This window comes from Hyperoodon ampullatus, assembly GCF_949752795.1.
Source record: "Hyperoodon ampullatus genome assembly, chromosome: 7".
Lineage (NCBI taxonomy): Eukaryota > Metazoa > Chordata > Mammalia > Artiodactyla > Ziphiidae > Hyperoodon > Hyperoodon ampullatus.
The window spans coordinates 79,329,101-79,354,052 of record NC_136920.1 but is presented as its reverse complement, the minus strand read 5'-3'; the positions used below and the strand labels follow the sequence as shown (position 1 = coordinate 79,354,052).

Sequence of the window (24,952 nt, the reverse complement as noted above, 5' to 3'; positions counted from 1 at the left end):
CTTGTTCCCTTGTGGCTCCCCACCTCTTAGACAGAATCAAGGAAATGTCTAGGCCCAGGCAGTGGAGAATAGGCATTTGGTAGTTTTTGCTAAAGAGTTAAGCTTAAAAGCCTAAAATCTTTATGGACAGAGAGAAATTTTGCTAAATTTCTTCTTTACTACATCAGAGTAATAGATGGATAAATCCAAAGAATTTTCCACAAAGGAAAAGCACCATCAGGATTTGCATAGTTTTTGTTTTGTCTTGTTTTTTAACAAGAGGGAAGGGAAATTACCATTACTATTTTGAATCTGACAAAGACTGGGGTAAAGAGAGGTTAAATGGCTCATTCACGGCAAACCTGGGCTTAAGAGTAGGACAGTCAAGAGTATTCTACATGATGCCCTCGGCCAATCACTTACTCAGAGGAAGGCCAATTATTATTTTTTTAATTAAATTAAATTTATTTATTTATACAGCAAGTTCTTATTAGTTATCTATTTTATACATATTAGTGTATACATGTCAATCCCAATCTCCCAATTCATCCCACCACCACCACCCTTGCCCCGCTTTCCCCCCGTGGTGTCCATACGTTTTTTCTCTACATCTATGTCTCTATTTCTGCCTTGCAAACCGGTTCATCTGTACCATTTTTCTAGATTCTACATATATGTGTTAATTTACGATATTTGTTTTTCTCTTTCTGACTTACTTCACTCTGTATGACAGTCTCTAGGTCCATTCACATCTCTACAAATGACCCAAGTTCATTCCATTTTATATATGTACTACGTCTTTTTTATCCATTCGTCTGTCAATGGGCATTTAGGTTGCTTCCATGACCTGGCTATTGTAAATAGTGCTGCAATGAACATTGGGGTGCATGTGTCTTTTTGAATTATGGTTTTCTCTGGGTATGTGCCAGCAGTAGTGGGATTGCTGGGTCATATGGTAGTTCTATTTTTAGTTTTTTAAGGAACCTCCATATTGTTCTCCATAGTGGTTGTATCAATTTACATTCCCACCAACAGTGCAAGAGGATTCCCTTTTCTCCACACCCTCTCCAGCATTTGTTGCTTGTAGATTTTCTGATGATGCCCATTCTAATTGGTGTGGCTTTCAATACGCTTCCCTGGGGCAGTAGTGATTATCTTCCCAATAGCTTGGGCAGCTTGGTGAAGAAGATCAGAGGCTGACTTCAGCTTTTCATAGCTCTCCATCTTTCTACTTCCTAAATTCCCATTCCTTTTACTTGAGCAGTGGTTCATCAAATATTTAACAGCAGCAGAAGTTTCTCCTAGAAACTTGTTAGAAATGCAAATTCCCAGTTGAGGCTCCGGAAATAATTGTTTTGACAAGCCTTCTGATTCTCGCTAAAGCTCGAGACCCCTTGCTCTCCTTCTGATCTGAGAGAGAGGGAGAGGGGGAAAGAGAGAGAAAGCCCAGGAGAGAATGCTGGAAAGTAAATTCAGAGAGCTGTTTATAGGGGGTTTTTACTGTGGTAACTCACAAATGGTTGGAAAAACCCCACAAATTGAAACATGTAGCTACTTTAAGCACTCTTTAGCAGAAATCAATCTTATTCCCGATCTATTACTTAATAGGTCATTTCCTCATAGGGATGACTAACAGCAATTCATCAGAAAATGCTTTTTATATTTAAATAACACTTTCTGTTCCAAGATGTCAAAATGTTTGACAAGTGGTCAAAATGCAGCTCACTAATATTCTCAACCCCATGGTAGTAAATAACCCACATCTACCATCACTGCTGTTTTCTGGTGATTGCTTGTCTGGGAAAGTTGAAGCGCCTTTGCTATCTCTGTAGAAAGAAAATCACTAAAGGAGAAAACGTCCTTCATCTTGGTTCCCATAGGAAACCAAATTGATAAATTACTCACTGACTTCTATTATTGCATCTCAAGGATAGTTAACAATGCTCATCAAGGAAAAATCCCAAAGAACACTCTTGCCCTATCTCTGATTTACCCTGATTTTGGAAAATCATCTGGCTCAATCTACATTTAATTACAATATGAATGCTACTTAATTCCCTATTACTTCTGATTACACAGGATCAATGCCACTTGAAGAGAAAGAAGCAAAGGTTCACTACATTGGGGTCTCCTTGACAGCCAAGCCTGTGCCTTAGTCATTTTGACTCCCTAGTGACCAGCCTGGTATGTGGAATAGTATATGCGATCAGTAATTATTTCTTGAATGTGTGATGTAGGAATGAGTCAAGATATTTGTAGAGTTGGAGTCATGGATCAAGAGGAGAAAACGTGGTTTAAAAGAAACTACTACAGGGCTTCCCTGGTGGCACAGTGGTTGAGAGTCCGCCTGTCGATGCAGGGGACGCGGGTTCGTGCCCCGGTACGGGAGGATCCCACGTGCCGCCGAGTGGCTGGGCCCGTGAGCCATGGCCGCTGGGCCTGCGCGTCTGGAGCCTGTGCTCCGCAACGGGAGGGACCACATCAGTGAGAGGCTCGCGTACCGGAAAAAAACCCACAAAAAACAAAAAAACTACTACATTCTCAGAAGCCGGTGCTGCAATGAATGCTAATAACAACTTGACAATGTCCTCTGTCATTGCAAATAATGTGATACCAACATCTACTAATCAATCAAAAAAAAGACTTTCAGAATTCAAAATTGGATAGGATTTTGAGCTGGGGATTCCTCTCACCCACCTTTTCTTATGATAAAACTTGGAACTGTAGTGTCAACAGATAATATGCCAGTTTTCCACTTAAAATTGGAAAATTTAATCTAATTTCAGAGGCATGAAATAAAAACTGATGGGCAAATATTAGAATTTCCATCAATGAAAAAGCTTAATTTCTAAAATGCTGAAGGTTAGTTTATCAAAATACTGAAATTGCCTCATATCACAAGTCAAAGCACCCTCTCTTTACTAAATAAGGAGCTATAAAGTTGCACAATTACTGTCAATTTTTTTACTTGGTTTGAAACAAAGTTGCTTGTTTTAAATAAAACAAAGTTCAACTGAAGTGACTATAATATCATCAGTCTTGTAAAACTCCTTGTGTTAGATTTCTTCTATCCCCAAGATGCCAACCATGCATATTAAACTGGCTCTTGTTTTTTGCGTATGATTTCTGTACATCTTTCCTATTGGAATTTTCATGTTAAGTACCCTTGCTTAGAGTGTGGATTGTAACCACTCTGTTTAACACTCTATCACCAGTACCTAGAACAGTGCCTGCCACATAACAAACACTTAATAAAATTTCTAAATTATCTTGATTAAAATCCATACTCATCCTAGCTTTAAGCACATGAAGACAGAAATAGGTTCCAACTGCATAAGAACATGTGAATAATCCAGAGAAAATGTTAACTATAAGTACAAATTATCTGTTGATTAAAATACAGAACATGTCTGAGATTTGGAATTACTTCCTAATAACCCTGAGTCAGAGCTGTGGTAAAGGCTTACTGGAGGCATGTTACCATTTTCTGAGTACACATTCAGAAAAGGAAGAAGTTGATGAGAGAGCATGCAAGATTTTCCAGGCTCAAAATGGAACTTGACTCATCTGCATGGAACCATCCGGCGAAACACAGAAGAGCTCACTCTTCTGCTGGATTAAGCTCACCCTGGTGGAACGGAATGGAACAGAAACAAGAGACTGAGGTCTAGGTTTTGAGGATCTTCACTCCACTTACCTGCTTTCACAGGACCAGGCAATGGACAAGAAGAAATGTGCAACTGTTGCTGTGTACCTCTAAACAAATACAGTCACCCTATGTAATAGAATGTGTCATAAATCTGACCAATTAGAATAATTCCTCCATTCTTGGTGGAGTAGCTCTGATAGAAATGGACAGAGCTGGGCTCGGGGTGGGAAGGGGGTGGTTTCCTTCTGTTACAAGCTCTAAACTTTCTTCAATTTTCCTATGATTTAAGCCTAACTAAAATTTATGGACTTTTGAAAAAGAGTAGGTACTAAAATTAAGTAAGCTGAGAGTGTTGAGGGTGAAAAAAATGATAACAAATTTAAGAAAATGTAGAATTATTACTATGAGAATTACCAGAACTGTGTTTGCTCCAAATACGAGCCTGCTATAGCATTTTAATTAGGAATAGAATTAAACAGAAATTCACTTGCTGTCACCATCTGATAATATTACCAGAGACTTCCCTTAAGGAAATTTAAAATTATTTATTCTATGTAAATCTCTACAAGTCCTTAATTTCAACCTTATTATAAGAAATAACACACAGTATCAACAAGCTGGCAGAATTTTGACAATTCTCCTGCCTCCCTCCATTCCGCCTGCTTTTCCTCTTTCCCTCCCTCCCTTTCCCTCCTCTTCCCTCACTCCCTTTCTTTCCACAAAGCAAGGAAATGGGTATATAGCAAATAGTAGGGATCACACGCTCTCAATTACAGGGCTTGGGAATGTGGACTCTCACAAAAACAGACTTGATTTTAAATACTGTATCTGTGCCTTACTAATTTAATCATTCTGTGCCTCAGTTTGTCTGGCTGTAAAATAGGTGCAAACAGTACCTACCTCTTAGGATTGTTGTGAGGGGGGATTCCAACTGGTTTTAAAATAGTATTTAGCACAGAGGAAGCATAATAATTATTATTTTTCACTTCTCTGAATATATAAAACATTTAGTATTGGGATTCATAGTCTCAAAATCTAACACTCACTGATGTGAACATCTGATTAGCTAAATGGAGAAAAACATTGTTATAGTAATTATTTCTTTAGTTTCTCGTTTTGTTTTTTTAACTGAAAACCAGAATCACAATTTCTTGTTATTATCTGTTATCAATGAACAGTATAAGACTATAATATTACTTTTGACAAGGCACTGAATATTCGAAATGAAGAAAACTAAGAAATAGTAGTAAATAAAACTTTTCTTGTGCTAATCCCAAGTGAAAGATGAAATTAATGATGATATATATGTGGAAACTCTGGAGAAGTCATATAGAAAGAACCTCAAGTACTTGAGGCACACTTGAAATTCAAATGACACTAAATGACTAATTCTTAAATCAAGAACCCTTCACTAAAATTAAAAACACAAATGCGTTCTTTTTCTTGATTTCTTGTAGGAAGTGAAAGAGTACTTGGTAGGTGTCAGACTATTTTAAAAAGCAGGTTATAGAGATGATATTTCAGGAGTGTAAAAATACTAAGGCGGATCTCATAAATGATTGGTATATTATTTAATTCAGGTTAGCATCAGAATTGTCAATGTTTCTTTATTAAGCAATGCAATCCTTTAGGTAGGAAGCATGGTTCTTTGGAGAAGTTGATAGACACAAGATACACAAACTGGAATATGGTGAAAAAACAGACAGTAAAGATTTTTTTAAATTAAACCTAGGAATTATTTAACATGGCCATTTCTTTGGGTTGAAGAAAGAAATTCATATAGATTTTCCTGGTTCAGGTTCCAGTGAGGTCTATAGGCAAATTTGCAACTAGAGCAAGATTCAGACCTATTTCCATTTTTGTGCTTACGTCTTAAATATGTCCAGTTCCTAGAGCATAGAGGAAAGCACTAGATTGGCCATGGCATGAAACAGGTTAGAATTCTGGCCCTGCCACTTAATAACTGTGTACGGCTTAAATGGGCAATTTGCTAAACTTCATGAATTTCAATTCCCACCCTCCAACCCCCACCCTGGGCAAAATGAGTATAATCCTTTTTCTACCAACTCTAGAGAGTTAGGATGGTCTGAGGAGAAAATGTACATAAAAGTGCTTTGAAAATTATTTAATGCTTTAAAAATATTATTTATCATTATTTCAAGATGAGGGAAAACTCCCCCTCCACTAATATATTCAGTTTTTTATGGCCAGCTAGATCTTCCAGAAAGCTACATAAAAACTGGACATTTTAACAATACTCGGCAATGTTTAGATGTAAAAAAAAAATTATCCAAACTGGTACATTTCTTCTTAAACAGTTCTAAAAGTAATATATACATATTGCAATGAATTTGGAAATACAGAATGAGAATGGGAGGAAGTAAAGGTCACCCTGACTCTCTTATGTCTTGAGTTAACCATTGATAAATAATTTTTAAATTTTCTTTGGGTCTTTTTTCTCTATGTGTGTGATATTCAAAACCAAGTTGTGAATATGCTATATTTATTATTTAACATTCTTCTCTTCTCACTTGACATTTTACAAAAAACAATTTTAATTTGTTAGTTTCTGTATTGTTTCCGATTCTAAGCATCATAAAATACTTAATAGTGAAGATTACCTATGAGCTATTATGTAAAAAAAAGTTCAGCATATATAACCTAAATAAATATATTAGAAATTCATATGCTTTAAAGCAGTGATCCCCAACCGTTTTGGAACAAGGGACCGGTTTCCCGGAAGACAATTTTTCCACCAACAGGGTGGGCGGGGGAGGATAGTTGGTTCAGGCTGTAATGGGAGCGATGGCGAGCCATGGGGAGCAGCAGATGAAACTTCACTCGCTCACCCGCCGCCCACCTCCTGCTGTGCGGCCCAGTTCCTAACACAGCCAGGGGGTTGGGGACCCCTGCTTTAAAGGATATCCCTATGTTTTTATGTGATTGACCATTTCAAAAGTTTCATAGACAATTCCAATATTTATATTTAATTAAAGACCATGAAACTTTTTTTTAGTATTTTAAAATAAAAGATAGTTAAAGATTACTTCATTTAAAAGCTAATAACAAACCTCTAGAACACTTCCTTCTACTTAAGTGAGGTGTTAGATTAAAAAAGCACTATAGAAATATAGATTATACTTGACTTTAAATAAAAATCTGAATAAATACTATAGAATTGTTATCTCCCCTTTATTCTGTTAATAATTGGTAATAGGAATATTATGGAGAATGATTGAAGCTTAATAGTCATATGTCAATTACCAAGATCACATCTGTGTGGTACAATGAATTTGCAAAGGTAGACTATCAAATATATTTTATTGTCAAAGGTGGTCTGCCAACTGGCAAGTCATTTAGTAAGTTATGCTCTAAAATATATCATTTACTGATACCCAAGAGACATCTCGGTATGTCATTAATAGTGCAGAAACTCTAAGCCAGGGATATTTTTGCCTTTATAATTAATTTGAGACAGCAGCTAATAAAAACCAGAATAATAACAGTAGTAACCTTCAAATTAATTTTGACCCTAAGCTATAGCAATTTCAACAGAAGTTAGTATATTTACATACCAAATTAAAATTCCTAAACTTGTATTACAATTGATGCAATGTTTTTATGAAATACTACCTGTATAATATTTCATTAAAATAATAAAATGAGAACAATATAGAAATGTCATAAATGTTTGTGTCCTAGAAAGTATTTAGAGGGAATTTCTGGTAGTATAAATTAATACATGATTATTATTATTAATCATATTACTTTTATTTATAAAGCATCCAAACATACACATCTGTAATCTTATATGTCTTTACCATCAAGAGAAATATATTCCAGAATTAATTTTAAAAACACTGCTTTTACTGTGCTTATGTTTTCTACTTGAGAAGTCTGGACTTTAAGCATTTTTAAATTATAGAACTAATCAGAAAGCAGGAGGAAACCAACAATACAACTGATGGCATTTGTTAATATAAACCTTTGTGTAAAAATGTTATGAAACTAAGAATGGAAAAAGAAGAGAATTATTAATCAACAAATGGCTGTTTTTAAAAATCTAGTTAATAGTATACTACCAGGGTTATTCTCTTACTTGAAAAAATTACAGTATATTAGGTTGTCCTAATTTGGAACTATGTAACTGCCACTCTCATGTTTCTAGTTTTACTAGAAGAGTGCATTTTTTTGGTATAAGCGTAAGAAAAAAAAAAAAAAAACTGGAACATTCCATAGTGCGGTTTCCTTCCTCCCTTTCCCCAACAGAAAAAATAAGAAATACTGTACCTAACCAACAGATCTGATGATTCCAAAAGGGACAAGTCTCTATTCTGAAACACTATTCAAGTCAGAACATTCCAAATTACGATTTTGTGAGACACTGGAAAATTATGGCATGAAAAATAGAAGAATATTTCTAATGCACTATAAAATGTATTCCTCAAAGCAAAAGAGCTAATGGAAGGCCAGAGCACTTAATGGATAAAATATAATCAAATGAAACAGAAGCATGTTCCAAGCTGAAAGGCAACAATATCACTATTCTCACATAATTGGATAGTAGACATAACCCAGTAAGATCAGGTTTAAAAACAGGTAAATATATATAAATACACATATGTATAAATAACATATATAGCACCTGAAGTAAATACATCTTCGTATTCATATATTAAAGAATCACTTTGAAATTTAAAAATATTTTTTTAACTATTGAAAAATAAACAGCTAGTGAAAAAATAAGTTTTCTTTGCAAAACTTGACTCTGGAAACAAAGATTCTTCAAATGCTTCTCCAAGAACTTGTCTCTTTATTTTAAATATAACCAAATAAAAAAATAAAATATATAATCAAATATTTGAAATAGAGGGCAAATGTTCATGAAAGCAGACATATATACATGCATATATATGCATATATATATTTATACACATAATTGGATAATATAATTAATATATATAATACACATAAAACACACATCTTCCTGAACTTACTATGGCATTGCATCCTGATAAACCCATCATCAATTGAAAATATCATAAATTGTAAATGCTTATAGTACACCCAATCTACCAACCGTCATAGTTTAGCCTAGTCTACCTTAAATGTGCTCAGAACACTCACATTAGCCTAAAGTTGGGCAAAATCATCTAACACAAAGCCTATTTTATAAGAATCTGTTGAATATCTCATTTGTTTTATTGAATACTGTACTGAAGGTGAAAACCAGAACGGTTGTAAGTGTGTCAGTTGTGATCGAGTCGCTGAGTGGGAGGAGTGGCTTGCTGCTGCTGCCCAGCATCACAAGAGAGCATCATGCTGCATATCAGTAGTCTGGGAAAAGTATAGTTTCTACTCTAAATTCAAAGTAGACTTTGAAAAAATGAAAAAATTCAAACTATAGTTTCTACTAAACGAGTATCACTTTCACACCATGGTAAAGTTGAAAAATCGCTAAGTTGAACCATTGTAATTCGGGGAATGTCTGTATATAAATTTTTGTATAATATATGTGTATACGTGTATGCACCTGTATATTTCAAACAGGAATTTAGACTGTTTGCTACATCTCTTCTTAGAAGCAGACTATGCCCCAAATCTATGCCTCAAGCCTTTGGTGAATAGCTAATGAATTCAGTATTCAAACAGGGATTAAAAATATTGACTTGGAAATTCAGGAAAAACTTACTACTAAAAATGTTTTACACTTTTTACTTAAAAGAACATAGTTAGGTACACATGATTAGACTCTACCAACTGAAATAAATTATTGCCGATTTGGCTAGAGTTGTTGATCACCACAAAATTCTCTCTTGTGGACAACTATGGCTTACATATTAAATGGAAGGCTTTAGGCAGTTTTTATACTTGTTTCCTTAGACCTAAATGGTCCACATAATGATAAAAAGTCAAATAAGAAAAAAATGTAAAATTATGTGCTTTTCAAGCCCAACAAAATTGTTATCATACTAAAGCTCATCTGTGTACTAACAGTGCAGTTTTTATAGGCAGGTGTTTCTGGTACTAAAGTTTTCACGTTAATTGAGGCTCTATTTTGGATTTCAGTTTAAAGTTGTTGCTAGTGATTGAATCTACTCAGTAGTGCACATTTATGAATAAGACAAGACTCTGAATATTAAAATTCTTACATGTACTCTCTAAATTCATTGAGATTCAGTCAAATAGAAAGATATCATATACCAAGAAGATTCCTTTCTATATGATGTACAATGGAGTAACAGATTAATTTTCCTTTTTGGACAACTTAATGATATTGATTAACATTAAAAAACTTCAACAGTTACATATTTAAAAAAAAAGATTGGGGTACGAGGCAGATAATTAGTAGTATTACCTTTAACGGCTTTTGTTAGAGGAAGTGAATGTTAACAACTCTTTATAAATTAAAGTTGCCCTCTCCCAGGAACTTCAATACTGTATCAGAAAAAAATAAAATAAAATTGTCAACTATTGCTTTTAAGAAAGGGAACAATTCCCATTTTCTATAACATTACTTCTGAAATCAACACCCTTATTCAACAACCTCGATATCATTTCTGATAATGAGTCAGTGAAAAGAGTGATTAGACAAATGGTACAATTCAGAAAGAAAATAAGATGCAGACAGAAATTCAGAAAGAAAATAAGATGCCACGTGAGTTTTCCCAGGTCATCCAATCAACTCCTGGCAGAGTTAAAAATAGAAGCTAAGACTAATTCCCACAGCTACTGCCAGATCAGAGCCTGACAACTTTGCATTGTGGTAGCTTCAACCTCTCCTGCTACTGGGATTACCTGCATTGAGACATCTTCCTATGAGGTTCAGTCATTTCAAGGTTTGCTTTAAAATGGAGAGGGGTAGGAAAAGGTTCATAATTTTAGGGAAAATCTGTGGTAATGAGATCTCATTGTAAACTGCTCACGAGAATTAGAAAGATAAAAACTGGAAATGTTTACTAACCCTTACTATGTCTCAAACACTGCAATAAGTTCCCTTTTATGTTATCTTGTTTAATCTTCACAACAACCCTGTGATTTTCCTGTTTTAAATATGCAGAAACAATTCACAGTGGTTAAGTAACTTACCCTAAGTCATAGAGGTAGAAAACAATAGAGGTAGGATTCAAACTAGGTGAGGTTCAAAGTTCAAATTCACTTCCTGAAAAACATGATTAGAACATAAATGGTAGCCAAAACTCCCCAAAATAAACTAAAAGATTAAAAGAAAGAGAGAAAGGAGGGGAGGAGGGCCTTGTGAGCTGCATACCTTAAAAATAATGTTTAGACTTTTGGATTGATCTTAAAAATGACCAAAAGCTAGCTGCCTGAGAGCTCTAAGAATAAAATTATTAACAAACTAAACAAAAAACATTGATTTTTATACTCACTTTGAGATCAACCCAATTGCTTTCCTTTCATAACACTGTACTGCCATTTTATTTCATTTTCTATTATATTTATTAAGGGATATTTTAAAGACAAGTATTTTGCCTAGCAGGTTAATGATTTTTTTTTTCTTCTAAACAATGACCAAGATGCCAATCCGCCTCCCCTTATTCAATGGACTAATTAGTGTCAGATCATTTTAGGGTCATATTTAATTTTTGTGGTGAAATAGTGATTTCACAAACCCTGTGAAGATGTTACACATCCACTATAACATGCATGCAGGTGGAAAAAATTTTCAACTGATGTAGATTTTGCTTTCTCTATGAGTGTATTCTTCACAATCAATGAGATAGAAAAAGACATAGAGATAAGAGAACTGTTGACTAATATTTTCTTATCAAAATCTGTATCTTGGGCTTCCCTGGTGGCGCAGTGGTTAAGAATCTACCTGCCGGGGCTTCCCTGGTGGCGCAGTGGTTGAGAGTCCGCCTGCCGATGCAGGGGACACGGGTTCGTGCCCCGGTCTGGGAAGATCCCACATGCCGCGGAGCGGCTGGGCCCATGAGCCATGGCCGTTGGGCCTGCGCGTCCGGAGCCTGTGCTCCGCAACGGGAGAGGCCACAACAGTGAGAGGCCCACATACCGCAAAAAAAAAAAAAAAAAAAAAAGAATCTACCTGCCAATGCAGGAGACATGGGTTCGAACCCTGGTCTGGGAAGATCCCACATGCCGCAAAGCAACTAAGCCCATGCGCCACAACTACTGACCCTGTGCTCTAGAGCCCACAAGCCACAACTACTGAGACCGTGCGTCGCAACCGCTGAAGCCGGTGTGCCCTAGAGCCCGTGCTCTGCAACAAGAGAAGCCACCGCAATGTGAAGCCCACGCCGCAATGAAGAGTAGCCCCCGCTCCCCGCAACTAGACAAAGCCCATGCACAGCAATGAAGAACCAACACCACCAGAAATAAATAAATAAATAAATAACTTAAAAAAAATAAAATCTGTGTCTTGCATTTTCAATTTTCTAAAAGTTCAAATCCATTGTGGTTGAAAAAAGAAGAGTAATGTCATATGTTTTCTTGTCCTGGGAAAATGGACTGTGCTTGGTTGAGTGTGTTTATTTATTTATTTTTTTATTGCCAAAATTTCTTTTTTATCATTTTTATATCTACTAGTACTTATTTGAATTCTACTCACTGTTTTTTTTAATCTTTGTTGGAATACAATTGCTTTACAATGGTGTGTCAGTTTCTGCTTTATAACAAAATGAATCAGTTATACATATGTTCCCATATCTCTTCCCTCTTGCATCTCCCTCCCTCCCACCCTCGTTTTCCCACCCCTCTAGGCGGTCACAAAGCACTGAGCTGATCTCCCTGTGCTATGCGGCTGCTTCCCACTAGCTATCTACTTTAAGTTTGGTAGTGTATATATGTCCATGCCACTCTCTCACTTTGTCACAGCTTACCCTTCTCCCTCTCCATATCCTCAGGGCCATTCTCTAGTAGGTCTGTGTCTTTATTCCCATCTTACCCCTAAGTTCTTCATGACATTTTTTTTTCTTAGATTCCATATATATGTGTTAGCATACGGTATTTGTCTTTCTCTTTCTGACTTACTGGTTGAGTGTCTTGAACTGCTCAAACTTTAAGGTCCATCACCTCTAATTTGCACCTTACCAAAACCTCAGACAAGAAACAGGAGAAAGGGTAGTGCCATCCATAATTCATTCCCACCACACCTACAAAAATAGTCACAAGGAACTTGTGTAGAATACCAATTCTTTTGTATTAGGAAGGCAGTTTTCAAAATTAAATGGTATTGGTTCATTTTGTTGTTTAATAAATATCTTGCAAATGCCTATAATAAAGCCAAATACCAAACTGACCATTTAAGTTGCAGAAATTTTTACGTTCTTGATATTTTACTATTTTAAAGTAACAGTTTACATTTGAGTGCTTACCATAATATATAATACCAATAAGCTCCCTAGAAATCTAAACATTTATAAAATACACCAAATGCTACTGTCTCATGCCTTGCTTTGCAATCCTGGATTGCTTTCTACTATGGAGATGATGTAAGAAATATAAGCTAGATATCTCTTCTACGGGATCACCAGCCATGTCTCAACTAACTTTTATCAGTGGAGACTCTCAATACATACATATTTATTTATTATAAAACTCTTCGGTACTGATCATTAGGTAATTCTGGTAAATGTGGGCACGTAATAATAGTTAAGAATGTCAGCCCCATTTCATTTCAGCTTGATCCACTGCAGAAAAGCACAAATTAGATGAAAGCAATTTCCCCAAGAACAACTCACTTCCTTGAGATGAGAGATAGATAAACTTGGATGAACAATGATTTGTCACAATTTATTTTTGAGGGTAGTGGTTTAAAAAAAGTGCTAATGTAATGTTTTCGGAATGAATTCTTTTAAAAATGCATTAATTCTCCAGTGAATATAGTTTATAATTAAAAACCTATACATGTAATTTTACTTTTCTAAATTTTTACATATATAACAAATATTGAAATCTTAAAATCTTCATTATCTTTAAAATTTGATGGCCTTTAAATCTGAATTTGGATTTGGTGAGTCTGACGGATTATTCTTAGTGACTCTATTGGGTACCACCAATTCAGATTCCACATTATTTCTGCAAGTGTCAGAAGCATTAAGTTTTGTGAATGGATAGAGGGTATTAGCATCCTGGTGGTTTTTCACTACATTGAGATGACCAGAGAGCCTGAGTGTGAAAGATCATGGAGAGGAGTGTAAGAAATGGCACTAAAGGTATCACTGACTTCTCTCTATTTACTCAGATTCTGCAGTATACAACAGAAGGAACAAAGCAGGTTGTGTTGCTGCTACTGTTGCAATGACCAAGGATCCTCAGTCTCATAGCCATTGCAGTCCATTGTTTAAGATGTGAGCTTGTTGTTGCTTATTCGGCAAAAGTCAGAATGCTTATTTGTTTTATGTCTGTTTTTTAATGAGGGTTTGATGAGACAGCAATAAAGACAAAAGTAAATAGGAGAAATGTTTATTAATAGGTCCCTCCATCCCTATCAACCAAAGAAAAGGCATACCTTAAAATATTGTTGTGAAATGTCGAGGGTGTGTCTGTCTGTGTTCTTGCCACCCTTCACCTTTAAGTAGCTTTTCAAAAATACGTTATAAACATGTTGTTTCATCCTTGCCCTTTTAGCCTGTTAATGTCTAATTTAAGTAAAGCAGGATGCAATCCCCAGCAAGTTATCTGTTTCTCCTTTCTTGGACCATGCAAATCAAAACAGTCTTCTTCTAAGGAGGGTAGTGAAAAGTTGTGCCAATTGTGTTCATACTTCAGCTATTCCAACATTCTTTAGTTTAGCTTAAATGAGACATTCTCATCTTTGGGCTTTAATTATTCTGTTTAAAAATAAAAGTTAAAAGATACTCTAAAGAGAAACTAAGAAAAAATACAACCAAATAAAAGATTTACCATAATGCAGGTACATAAATATGAACTAAAAATACTTTTAAATTAAAAATTAATCTTTTTATTTTAAAAATTAATCTAATTAAAATTACAGATTAGGCTGGATAGAATTGATCCATTGCTGAAGCTTAAAAACAAACTAGCTATAAATGTTACTAGTTTTCTACACTGTTGTTACAAGACTTGACTGACATCCGTGATGTACTCTGTAATATTTCTCAAATGATGAAATGTGTGATCCAGAGACTTGAAATATTTCAATACTTGTGTATAGGAATTTTCTTCCATGAACTAGAAATGAAAAAAGTGAGAATGTTTCCTTACTCAAATCACATTAAGTGGATTCCCTTATATTACTTGCATTCATTTTTAAGATAGTCATAAATGGTTACATAAAATACAGGAATATTATCTGTTGAAGAAGTTGATGGTTTTTTTTTTTTTTTTTTTTTTTTTTTTTTTTTTTTTTGCGGTAGGCGGGCCTCTCACTGTTGTGGCCTCTCCCCTTGCGGAGCACAGGCTCCGGAGCACAGGCTCAGTGGCCATGGCTCACGGGCCCAGCCGCTCCGCGGCATGTGGGATCCTCCCAGACCGGGGCACGAACCCGTGTCCCCTGCATCGGCAGGCGGACTCTCAACCACTGCGCCACCAGGGAAGCCCCAAGTTGATGGTTTTTATAGTCAATGTATGTATTCAAATTATAAATGTTTCTGCATAATCTCTGACCCAACAATACCATTCCATGCCACTCCAAGAATTCTTCCATCAAAAGTAAAAGCTCCAGTACATAAAGACATGAACCTCTATGTCCATTACCACATTTCTTGAAATCATAAAACTGTTTGGAACTTAATAAATGTTTATCAATGGGTTTTGACTGAATGAAATTATGGCTCACTCATAGTACACATTACTGGGCATCTACTAAAGGTAATACGGTAGTGATATATGCTAGATATCATTAATATAATAGAAACATAATGTACTAAAAGTGTTTTGCAACTAAAAATCACTATACATTGTATGGCTTTATAAAGGAATGAAATGCTGCTACGTGCTATAACATGCATAAACTTTGAAAACATTATGTTAAGTGAAAGAAGCCAGACACAAAAGGACAACTATTGTATGATTCCACTTATATGAGGTAGTTAGAATAGGCAAATTATAAACCCAGAAAATAGAATAGAGTTAACCAGAGGCTAAGGGGAGGGGAGAAATAAGGGGTTATTGTTTAGTGAGTACAGTTTCTGTTTGGGATAATAAGAAAGGTCTTAAAATGGATAATGGTAATGGTTGCTCAACATTGTGAATGTACTTAATACCAATAAATGATACACTTAAAAATGGTTAAAATGGTAAATTTTACATTATGGGACATTTTACCAAAATAAAAATACACTATAAAGTAAAGTAAAAATTTACCTCCTACTAGGCATACTATGAAGTTTGAATAAAATTGCACTTATTTTAGGAGCTTATATGGTTATTATCATATTTGGGGACACGTAAAGAAAGCAACAGCTTAAGTAGTCCTCTTGAGTTCTTTCTCTCCATCTTTCCAACCCGGTGTTTTCCAGATTAATGGTTTTGTCACGCCTCTCTTTGAATACTAGCATCAGTAGGAATGCTAGCTAGTACTGGTTTCCTTAAGTATCAGCGAAAAATTTTAATGTATTTTTATGCTGGTAATTGTTTTAGAACCTGGGAGGGATGTCATTGTTTTCTTAACTTGGCAAAAGCAAATATATTACTGTAGACAGCATTACTAGAAAGAAATAGTAACTTTGAAGTAGACATATGTCCATCCTAAGAAAACTGAATATATTTCAAAGCAGACCACACCACTCAACTGCTGGCAATGTTCTTCCACATACTTGGCGGTATACTACTCGAAGTCTGAGAACTGTTTCTTTTTTGTAAAAATGATTTTGATTGGAAAACCCTGAATAAATCCTTTGGAGTGTGTAACGTTTAGAGCTCCTTCTGGGATTCCTTTTCCATGAATCAAGGTTCTTTGATTCACTATCCTCCTTGGCACTTGCTTCCTAGTCATCTCAGCAGCCTTTGTGCCAGTGCTAAGGAAGAGCTCCCATTTTAGGTCCTAAAGCAGGGAGAACAATAAAAGGAGAACCTCATTTCAAGTACCAGAAATGTCTGGGCTATAAAGGACACACATATTGTCAAAGTAAGCCCAGAGTGGGGTGACATCACCAAGGTCATTCCTGGCTCCGCGTCCCCCCCACAGGAGGAACAACTAACAATTATTTGGAAACAGGACACTATTTGAGAGAATCCTAGAACATGGAGGTGAGGCTGAAGCACCCCCGTGCACCACAGAGACCAAGACAGACTGCATTAGAAGGGTGAGAGAAGGAGCTACACGTTGACCACACTGCCCCTCCCCCAGGCCAGTGGAGCACCATGGGTGAGGTCTCCCGTGAACCTCTGGTTCCTCCAGTAGGAGAAGAGAACTGGGGGACAGCAAGCACCACCACTAGCATTGGGGTTGCTTTGTGGGAGCCACTGCTCTAATCTGCTCCACTGGGATTGCAGGGGAATCTGCAGGGTTTGACCACTAAAAGTTGGACTGTGATGAAGGGGGAAGGGGCATGCAACAGCCAGCACATGGATTGTGACAGATGGAATTCATACCTGCAGTGCCCAAGTAGGGATCACAAAGGGCATCTTTGCTTATCTACAGAGCCAGGTTGGCGGGGCACTACAACCAGGGAACTCAGGGTACAGATCCACCTGATACGCATCTGGCCCTTGAACCTGGTTTGCCCATAGCCAGGGAAAGAGCAGAGTCACAGCCCACCCACTGTGGACAGTGTCTTCTGGCCATCTGACCAAAAGGGCTGGCAATAAATCCTGGAAGCTATTTGGCCCAGTCGTGCTCCAGCCAAGAGGCAGGCAGCCAGAGCTCATCACTGGCTCTGGTACAAAGCAGAGCCAGTATCAGGTGTGGAGGGATCCGGTACCATGCACAGGCACGGAGATTAATTCATATCCAAGGCTGAGAGGAGCTCCCAGCTCCTCCCAACTGGGGAGCCTGTTTGAGAAATTAAGAGTAGCCTGGAGTGGCCCCTTCTCATCCCACCCAGGCAAAGGAACTGGGACTAGCCCCATCCCATCTGCTGTGGAGAGTGTCTTCCTGGCCCATCTGACTAGAAGGATTGGTGACAACTCCTAGAAACTGTGCGGCCCAGCAGTGCTCAAGCCTAGAGAAGGGTAGGCAGAGCTGACAGTCTGCAAAGCCAAGCCAGTAGCCTTGTTCAGCCACAGAACGTGGAGTGTGGATCAGCTTGAGTTAAGACAACAAAGAGCTTTACTGGCTTTAGAGCTGCTTCTCCTGCTGCACCCAGGCAGGAAATCTAATTCATAGCCCTACTCATCACTGAATACAGCCTTCAGCATGTCCAACTGGGGAACCTAACCAGAGAACATGGGAAGCTGTACAGCCCATTAAACAGCCCAAGATACAGTGGCACTTGAACAGACAGCACAGCCTGTGGCCTCCCCCATCTGCAGGGCAAAACCAGTGCCCTCACCTGACCAGGGAATTAAGTGCACACTCTGGCCTGATTTGGGTTCCCAAACAATGAACTATACAGGCTCTGGGTCCTGTCCAGAGCCAGGTCCTATACAAGCTCTGATTCTCTGCCAGGAAACTAATTCATAGCCCCATGTACTACTACTACTGAATATAATACCCAGTAAAGTCTGGAGGAAGAGCCCAATTATTCACATATGCAGATACCAATGTAAGGAATCAAGGATCACAAAAATTGGGCAAATATGACACCACCAAAGGAAAGTAATAAAACTCCAATAACTGACCTTAAAAAAATGAAGATCTGGGCTTCCGTGGTGGCGCAGTGGTTGAGAGTCCGCCTGCCGATGCAGGGGGCGCGGGTTCGTACCCCGGTCCGGGAGGATCCCACATGCCGCAGAGCGGGCTGGGCCCGTGAGCCATGGCCACTGAGCCTGCACGTCCGGAGCCTGTGCTCTGCAATGGGAGACGCCACAACAGTGAGAGGCCCACACACTGCAAAAAAAAAAAAAGAATACCTATGAACTGGCAAAGAATTCAGAATAATCCTCCTAAGGAAGTTTAGTAAACTACAAGAAAGCACAGACAGCTAAGTGAAATTAGGAAAACAATGCATGAACAAGACAAGAAGTTTGACAAGGAAATAGCAACATCAAAAAAACAGGAGCACTAGATTTTAAAAATACAATAACTGAACTGAAGAATTCAATAGAAAGTTTCAAAGGTAGATTCGACCATGCAGAAGAAAGAATCAGCAAACTGGAGGATAGAACTTTAGAAATTACCCAGTGAAAGGAACAAAAAGGAAAAGAATAAAAAGAGTGAAGAAAGCCTATGGAAATTATGGGACACAATAAAGTAAACAATGTTCATGTCATGGGAATTCCAGAAAAAGAAAAGAGAGAGAGAAAAGGAAAAAAAGTATATTTAAAGCAATAATGGATGAAACCTTCCCAAACCTAGGATGAGAAATGGACATCCATATACATGAAGCCCAAAGAAGCCCAAATAGGTTGAACTCAAATAGGGCTACTCTGAGACACATTGCAATTAAATCATCGAAAGTCAAAAACAAAGAAAGAATTTTAAGACCAGCAAGAGAAAAGAGAGAAGTTACATACGAGGGAACCCTGGGATAATTGGATATTCACATGTAAAAGAATGAAATTGGACCAATATCTTATACCACTCACAAAACTAACTTGAATTGGATTAAAGACTCAAATGTAAGACCTGAAACTATGCAACTGCCAGAAGAAAACATAGGACTAAAGCTCATTACATGGGTTTGGTAATGACTTTTTGGATATGACACTAAAAACACAAACGACAAAATAAAAAATAAACAAATGGAACTACATCAAACTAAAAAGCTTCTAAGCAGCAAACAAAAACAAAAACAAAAACAAATCAACAAACTGATTGAAAAGACAACCTATAGAATGGGAAAAACATATTTGTAAACCATATATCTGATAATGGTTAATATCCAAAATAAATTAAAAATTCATACAAATCAATAGCAAAAAAAAAAAAAAAAAAATTACCCAATTAAAAAAATGAGCAGGGCTTCCCTGGTGGCGCAGTGGTTGAGAGTCCGCCTGCCGATGCAGGGGACGTGGGTTCGTGCCCCGGTCCGGGAAGATCCCAGGTGCTGCGGAGCGGCTGGACCCGTGAGCCATGGCCGCTGGGCCTGCGCGTCCGGAGCCTGTGCTCCGCAGCGGGAGAGGCCACAACAGTGAGAGACCCGTGTACCACCAAAAAAAAAAAAAAAAAATGAGCAAAGGACCCGAATAGACATTCCTCCAAAGAAGACACACGAAAAGCCAACAGGTACATGAAAAGATGCTCAATACCACTAGTCATTAGGGAAATGCACATTAAAACCACATTGAGATATTACTTCACACCTGTTAGAACAGTCATCCTCAAAAATGTCAAGAGATAACAAATGCTCGTGAGGATGTGGAGAAAAGGGAACCCTTGTGCTGTTGGTGGGATTGTAAATTGGTAAAGCCAGTATGGAAAACAGTATGGAGGATCCTCAAAAATTAACACTAGAACTACATATATCTAGCAACTCCACTTCTAGGAATATATCCAAAGAAAATGAAAACACTAACTCAAAAAGATATCTGCACCCCCATGTTCATAGCAGCATTATTTATAATAGCCAAGACATGGAAACAATCTAAGTGCCCATTGATGGACAAATGGGTAAAGAGGTTGTTTTATATATTTATAGGTATATACATATTATAGGTATACACACACACACACACTGAAATATTATTCATCTGTAAGAAAACAAAGAAATGCTACCATTTGAGACAACAGAAATGGACCTTGAAGGCTTTATGCTAAGTTAAATAAGTCAGAGAAAGAAAGGCAAACACTATATGATCTCACTTATGTGTGGAACCTAAAAAAAAAGAAAACAATCATAGAAAAAGAGATCAGACATGTGGAGACAGGTCAGGAGACAGAGGGTCAGGGGAGGGGAAATTGGAGGAAGACGGTCAAAGGTACAAGCTTCCAATTGTAAGATAAATACATACTATGGACATAATGTACAACATGATGACTATAGCTAACACTGACGTGTGATATATAGAAAAATCGTTAAGAATAAATTCTAAGCATTCTCTTTACAGAAAAGTATTATTTGATCTCATTTATATAGATGTGTGTGTTTGTGTGAGAGAGAAGGACAGAATACAAAAATGCAAAAAGAAAAGTTGTAAAGGATGAAGCTGCTTAGGTTTATACCTCAACTATAACAGATAACAATTTGTTTAATTTTAATAGGTACAAAAATAAATATTAAGCATAGAACAAGCAAAAAGAAAAACTGAGCCCAGCGTAGATGTCCTTAAAGCATTTGCAAAGGAGGGCTTTATTAGGTCCGCAAACACCTGCAATTACAGGCAAAATTCTGTGTGTGTGTGCTGTGTATGTACTTGGGGAGTGGATGCATAGCCTTTATTGAATTATTAAAGGGGATGTTAAGACCCAAAAGTTTAAAAAGCACTGGAAAGCCTGATCACAAAACAATTTTAAACTACTCTGATTATGTTTTTATAGTTTTCCTTCACTCGTTAACACTTCAAAGAACAGCATGTGAATGTGGAAAGAATCTCTGCCATTTAGGTAAGATCTCTGAGTCTCAGTGTAAAATTAGCATATAGTAGAAGGATGAAATTATACACCATAGATGAAAGTACCTAGCAGAGCGCTTTAAGACTAGTACTTACTTATGCAAGACATCTTCCCCTGCTTATTTGTTTTCAGTAGAATGAAAGCATACTGAAAGCTGGTACAATGTCTTCTTTGAAGTTTTCTTTTGTAATGCTTACTATGCTTTTTGATACGGATGAGCCAATATCCACTTAAGGGCATGTAAGCTCACAATAACTTTTGTTGAATATAACTGTTTGAATGTACTTTCACTATATTATTATATAGGGATTTTAAACTAAAACGTACTTGCACACATTATTTAGAGCCTAACTTGGATATCAGAGTAGGTGGATATACACCCCTGGAAAATAATAGCTAATTTCTTCACTAACATCAAACTGCTGAACATCTACTTTGCATATACATAGCTAGGCACTGTATTATGAGTTGCAGGTAATAAAAAGTTGTTAGTCAAAGACTCTGCTCTCTAGGGTTATTTTACAACAGCAAATCATGTTCAAACTAAAGGATAGACCAAAATAGAAAGTGCCATAGGAATTTAGACAAGGGAGAAACACATCTGAAATGAGAAGGAAGGTGGGTATGGGGAAGGGTTCATGGAAGAGGCAGTGTATGCTGTGAGCAAGGTTTCAATGTGTAGCAGGGTGAGTGAAAGGAACAAATGAAGACATATAGTCGTGATATCATGAGGCACAAACTAGAAATAAACAGCACTTGTTCTAGGCTGGTCATGAGGTAATTTAAGGGGATTACTGAGAAACTAGATACAGAGATATCTCTTTATATATTACTTATTAATAATACTTTTGAACACAAGCATTTAATTTAAAAAAAAGAACAATATAGGGATAGGAGATTAGGAGGTACAAACTTTTATTATAAAATGAGCTATAAGGATATATTGCATAGCACAGAAAATATAGCCAATATTTTATAATAACTATAAATGGAGTATAACCTTTAAACATTGTGAGTCACTATATTTTACACCTGTAACTTATATAATATTACACATCAACTCTACTTCAATTAAAAATGCTACTTTAGTGAATAAAACACTAAGCAGTAAAATTTTTAAAAAAGAACTTAGAAGAGAACTTAAAAATAAAGACATAAAGAGCAGGTTGAAACAGCGCAGGAATCTGGCAATTAAGAGGCCATTGATAACTTTCAAAATAGCACTTTTTCTACCCATTCTCAGTGGAGGCAAAGCCTTATTAATCCTACTATTTCTTTTTCTGTTTTTCAAAATCTCAGGATAAGTCTATTTCAATTGTAGCTAATGGCAGTAATGCAGCACCAGAAAATGCCTTTTGTAAGGAGAGGCAACTTTGAATCCTAAATCGGTACTCAAGTCTTAATTTACTGATAACACTGACCACCCACCAGACTAAATGTTTTTTTTTTTATGTGATTGGAAAGCAACAGATTGATTTCAATTCTATCTTGTCAAATCTACAGGGCCTCCCTGGTGGCGCAGTGGTTGAGAGTCCGCCTGCCAATGCAGGGGATACGGGTTCGTGCCCCGGTCCGGGAGGATCCCATATGCCGCGGAGCGGCTGGGCCCGTGAGCCATGGCCGCTGAGCCTGCGCGTCCGGAGCCTGTGCTCCGCAACGGGAGAGGCCACAACAGTGAGAGGCCCGCATACCACAAAAAAAAAAAAAAAAAAAAAAAAAAAAAAAAATCTACAAAAAAGTTCCCACAGTTCATTTAGCAACTAATAGCGTACATCCTTCTATTTGGTATTACTCCTCCTCCTTAACACCGGGCAATTAATTTTGCCTTTCTCTGGGAAACGTTTTTAACAAAGGAAATAGAGTCATAAATCAGTTTCGGATAGGAAATCATACAACGATTTCTACCTAGGGCTTTGAATTTAGAAACTTTCCTCAGAAATTGTTGAAATATAATGAAGTCCAAACTCAGAAATAACTTAAATTTAATTATCTTAGTTGCACTAAAATAACAAATTCTATTTTCTATCTTGTTTTCTTTCTTCCCCAGAAGGCTTCTCCAACCCTAATCCATAACTTAATGCATTCATCTCACCTATAAAATCACTGGCAGGTATGATGCCGGCTTTGGCGGCTCCAGTCCCCTAATCCTGACCCATTTCTTGCCAAAGAATTCAGTTTCTTCAGAAACCAAGTAACAGACATTTCAATTTCTAACCATCATTAGCATATTTTCATGTACTAATACTCAACATAAGAACACCTTTTAAAATTACAGAAATTTTTACTGTACTTAAGATCAATTGCACTAACCTGTATTTCATAAACCTTGGGCTACTTTCTTAAAAATGAATTATTATTTTAATATGTTTTTCACTTATTATTCAGAATAATTATTCATATAATTAAATATTTTACAATTAGGTAAGAAAGGTGGAAAATAGTTTTGCTATTCTTGTTCTTTGTTCTCTCTTCTACTTGGTGTGCCTGAGTCAAAATTTTAGAATATTGAAAATTTAATATTTCAAACCCAAACCACATTTAAAGATAATAATAACAACCAGCCAAAACAATTTCGGTCCAGAGCTTGGCATGGTCCGGGGAACAGTTCTCTGAGTGGGCCATCTGAGTGGGCCATTTGGAGTGGGATTTGCCCACCCGCCTCCACTCCTTCTGCCTCATATACTGAAGATAGAGACAAAGAAACCAACTCAAGTCTTTCCAAAGTGTATTTATAAATAGAGAATTTGTAATCAGAAAAACAATAACGATATATAATAGAAGTAACATGATTTTTCAGATCCAGTATCTTGTTCTAAAGCAATATTTTAAAAAGAAGGTAAGGGGCTTCCCTGGTGGCGCAGTGGTTGAGAGTCCGCCTGCCTTTGTAGGGGACACGGGTTCGTGCCCCAGTCCGGGGAAATCCCACATGCCGCGGGGCGACTGGGCCCGTGAGCCATGGCCGCTGAGCCTGCGCGTCCGGAGCCTGTGCTCCGCAACGGGAGAGGCCACAACAGTGAGAGGCCCGCGTACGGCAAAAAGAAAAAAAAAAAAAAAAAACGTAAGAAGGTTAGCTATAAACCCAGGCCCTCTTTTTTATTGATCTCCTATTTTAATTTGTTAAAATAAAATCCATGGCCTTTTGAGTCAAACTGTCTCTTTAATTTCAGATTTAAAGATAACAAATCTCTTTTTAAATGGAATATTGGCACACAGACACCACACAGTCTGGCTTATTACAACTGTTCTCTGTTGGTGAAGTGGCACATTTGCAATCCCCACCATAGCAATCTTCACCATTTCACAGAATATCATTCCATTGTACATCCCTAGGTGAGCAACAAGAATGGGCACTTGAGCTCAGGAGCAAAGCGTTTGTGGGGAAATCCTAGGTCAGAACCCCTAAAAGGGGAGACTAACTTGAGGATGCCCAAATAACCTGAGGTTTACCTTGGCCACCTCCCCTGGCTTTCTGACTGCCTGTGGGAAAAGTCTCTCTGGAAACTCTTTTGAGGTTATTGGGGGAATCCTAGGACAAACACACTGCTTGCTTTTGCAGGAGGACTTGCCCCATACCCTACCCAGCTAGGTGTCTCACAACCTAGCTGGACTAAAAAAGCTTCAAGAAAAACGGGATAGACTGACATTTGCATTTCTACTTCCACCTATTCTTATGCACATGGAGCAAAATATGTAGGTAGAGCCCTCTTTCTCACACCCCAATAGAT

The 24,952-nt window shown here is 37.3% G+C and overlaps 1 long non-coding RNA gene across 2 annotated transcripts in view; it reads right to left on the bottom strand.

The window, feature by feature from the left end:
* LOC307056542 overlaps positions 1-24,952 on the bottom strand; it is a 32,493-nt gene that overhangs the window by 6,440 nt on the left and 1,101 nt on the right. Inside the window, exons 2-3 of one of the 2 annotated variants that reach the window (XR_013811025.1) lie at positions 18,356-18,563; positions 16,388-16,616 (exon numbers count right to left, since the gene is read on the bottom strand). This is a non-coding gene — a long non-coding RNA (uncharacterized lncRNA). Of the gene's footprint in view, positions 1-16,387; positions 16,617-18,355; positions 18,564-24,952 lie in introns of those variants that run through there. The other variant, XR_013811024.1, reaches the window with a different exon arrangement.